Source organism: Macaca nemestrina, chromosome 13 (assembly GCF_043159975.1).
Source record: "Macaca nemestrina isolate mMacNem1 chromosome 13, mMacNem.hap1, whole genome shotgun sequence".
Taxonomy (NCBI): Eukaryota; Metazoa; Chordata; class Mammalia; order Primates; family Cercopithecidae; genus Macaca; species Macaca nemestrina.
The window spans coordinates 84,094,922-84,098,693 of record NC_092137.1 but is presented as its reverse complement, the minus strand read 5'-3'; the positions used below and the strand labels follow the sequence as shown (position 1 = coordinate 84,098,693).

Here is a 3,772-nt window from a genome sequence, read left to right as displayed (position 1 = left end):
CTAAAAGGCCACTAAATGTTCTGTCATTCTCCAAAAAAGACTTGGCCAAACTGTTTAAATTGATAAAGTAATTACCATAAGTGAAAGGAACTCTGCTGGTGGAATGGGCTTGAAGAGCACATGTGTGGTCTGAGGGAAAGAACACGGACTTTAGGATCAAATCCACCTTGCTCTGGGCAAGTTTCTATAGGTTTCACAGTAAAGGTTTCAACATCAATAAAACTAATAATGCTCACCTTTCAATGTTTGATAATTGACAGAATTGCAGCTATTAATTATAAATTAATTATATGGTAATAGAATGAAATAAATCATGTTCTCAATCAAATGTCTTTATATGACAAAAAATAATCAATTGGCAATAGCGTCATGACCTTGCTGATTAAGTGAGAGTACTCTTTTTAATTTAACTGTATTTATTTATTTTTTAAATTTTTATTTTAGATCCAGGAGTACATGTGCAGGTTTGTTACATAGACAAACTCATGTCACTGGGCTTTGCTGTTAATGGCACTGTGACATCCACAATTCCCCTGCCCTGTTTAGGCCTAGGAGCTCTGTTGAAGTGGAAAAAAATGCCTTTGCTTTGTGCGTGTGTTTATTTTCACTGTTGCTCTTTCTCTTCTCTTGTAACAACCAATTACCTAGGAGCAATGTCAGAACAAAACCAGATTTTAAAAGTTATTAAGCAAATCATTTACAAATTCTTCCAAAGGGCACATAGATGCATACAAATAACCCTACTCACAAACTCCAAATGTTCCCAAGTTGAAACTATCATCTTAATCTTGCATTACAGCCAAAGGTGAATGGACCAAAGAACTATTATCATTCTGGTTAATACCCATGGGATGTCAACCAAGGAACACAAACTCTGCCCCATTATGTACCTTTGTTCAGTTTGCTTGTTTAAAAAAACTCATCTCTTTCTGTATAACTCTTTGCAATACTTTTCTCTCTGACATAGCTTTGAAGTTTTTGCTTTGACGTTGTATGAAACAGTTTCAACCCAGGATAGGCAACATTCTTACCCTTAAGCTTGTCATCCTAAATGTCATCTCTGACCCTCATCATTCTGTCTCAGAAATCTGGTTCTGTGAGGAACAGAGAATCTTTCTGATTCCCGCTGCTATCTTTTTATAGGCAGCAGAGCTGGGATAGAACTGATGCTTCCTCAAAATAGAGGATTAAGACTATTTGGTGGTTAAGGGAATTGGTAATAGCCCTGCAGTGTTATGGGTAGGGTTTTGCATATATTTGAGTTTGAAAAGAAAATAAATGACCGGATCTTGAACTTCGGAATCCTTGACTTGATTTCAAAGACTGAATCAGATTCAAGGCAGAAGCAAAGAAAACACATTTTAGGAAAGATCATGCTATATTGTCCTACTAGAAAAATCTAATAGAATAATTCTAACTATTTTGGAGAATGTTTGTACAACAGATAGCTTTTTAGAATCCTTGGAATACGTGAGGGAAGATATGTACTTTGAGTTGGAAATACTTCTATTTCTAACTTCCAGTGAATCAATACTGTTTGCCTGAATATGATAGTGAATAATGTTTGTCTGAATATGAATATCAGCCTTAAACACCTACATTGTCAAAAGCAAGTCACCTCCTCTCCATTCCCAGCAGTAAATATGAACACTGAAATACCTATAAATATATTGATATAGTGCCATGCTTCATATATTATGCAACTTATCAGCACAGTAAATGCATCTCCAGAAAAGAATCCCATTCCTACCAAAAACTAATTACCTTAGATACAAAATTCAGTATCCTTTCTAAATGCATACATTTGCACATGAGAAGAGTGGTTGCCATTGCGATTTGAGCTTCCATGCGAGCCTAATTTAACTCTAAAACTAGACACAGACTCTTTTAAAATTAGGTGGTTTCCAGAATGTCTTATTGAACAAGAATTTTGCATGGGATTTTGCCCATAGTTAAACTGCTGAAAACTGCTTGAGGAGTAAGACTCCTTTATAAAGCCTGGGCCTTTGTGCATGTCTGCCCCTAGTTTACTAATCCACACATTTCTTATGCTTAATATAGAAAAAAGAATATGGCAGATATAATTCTAGAATACTAAAAATGTGTAGGTATATGGCCAAATAAAAAGTCCAGGTAAATTGGCTCTGTGTATTACTGTATATGCATATATTTCAAAGTCCCAAACTCTTATCTGCACATCACAATCCTGTGAGATATCCAAACCTGTAAGGACCACTTTTGAATAAACACTGAGTCTTATCTTGTTAGTTATCCCTTAGGCCCACACTTTATTTACATGGCTTCTAAGAATTTACTACTATTCTAATGTAAAGTGGCAAAGAAAGATGATGCTAAGGAAGAGCGGAAATAAGAAATGATATTTTCTTCTCATCATACAAAGTAGAAGATAAGCCATTCACCCCATAGATACTTTTTTTCTGGGACCCACCTACATTTCTGCCTAGCTCTCAGGTTTCAGGCCCACCCAAGAAAGCAGGAGGCCCCAGGCAGGTCTTTAACCACCAACCACTGGGGAAAATAAATCTTCAGTGTTGGAGAATCTCACAGGTACACGTCAATGTGCCAAGGGAATGACACAACTTTTGCCTCTTTGTAAAGGACAGACCTTCAGCAGTGAGTACAATGTTAGAATTTCTTCCTGCGAGGTTTAGAAAGAAAAAAAAAAAAAAAAGCAAAGTTTATGCTTTCCCTAAAGACCAACAGAAATCAGGTTCCACCAACTGCATTAGAAAATTCTCCAATTGTCTACACAATGTGAAATCCATGAACGAGGACTAGGGGTGTTTGGAAAGTCAAATATCTCTTTCAGACCATTAATTAGGAGAATAGGTTAAACAAAAATCAAAGTATAATCAACTCAGAAACAAAAATAGTTTTGTTTTCTTTAGGTAAGCCTTTAAAACAGCATTTTGCCTTGAGGAAGTTATATAATCACACCCACATATGTCACACAATAAAGAAAGAAATTGCCGTTGGTCATCATTATATTTGAATCTCAGGATAGCTCACAGTTGTAAGTTGCCAGCACAGCATGTATTTTATTAAATTATTTTTAACAATATTATTTTATTAAATTGTTTTTAACAATATTAAATTAAAAGCCAGGAGCAAGTGTCAGGCCACTTCGTGGTCCTCTTTCTTACAATTTCCTCAGTGCCGAAGTGTTAGAAGATGATAATACTGAAAATTTCTTCATCTATAAGTGATATTTCAGAGGCACTAAGATAAGGTACCATGTTTCAAAGTCATTGCATCAATTAATTGTTTTGCCAATTCCCTTGGGCAGGTTTATGAAAATTGGTATGTTTCAAATACAACTGGCCTTGTGTCATGGGGGAAACCTGAAGCTTGAAGTCAGATCATCAATATTTGGTTCTACAACTTTTGCTTAAATCTGTATAAGATTGACCAAGTCTTCAAGTCTACTTTTTACTTTTTACTATTATAGATAATAGTAGGTCCTTGCATAGATTATTCTGTGTAACAAATTCTTTAATGTTATGACATAGAATACTAATTATGAATTATTAGGCAAATCTTAGTTATTTTGTAGAGAAGCCTAAAAGTTTCATGTCCCACACTATAAGAATTCTCTACCTACTATTCTCTTTTAGCATTTGTAATTCCACATAATTTATTCCCTTGGGCTAAGTTATCAAAACTTTTAATTAAAATATAATTTTAGTGTTCTTAAGTGATAATGGCTATTTTGTAGATAAAAGATTAAGACTTTTGATCTAGCAATGTACAT

At 34.8% G+C, this 3,772-nt stretch overlaps 1 long non-coding RNA gene across 1 annotated transcript; it reads right to left on the bottom strand.

Moving 5' to 3' along the window:
- Window positions 1-419: 419 nt before the first annotated feature.
- LOC105465354 (uncharacterized) lies at window positions 420-1,089 on the bottom strand. Its single transcript, XR_977502.1, has 2 exons — window positions 1,032-1,089; window positions 420-644 (listed from the first exon to the last, which is right to left on the bottom strand). It is a non-coding gene; the product is annotated as an uncharacterized lncRNA (long non-coding RNA).
- Between the last annotated feature and the right edge of the window lie 2,683 nt (window positions 1,090-3,772).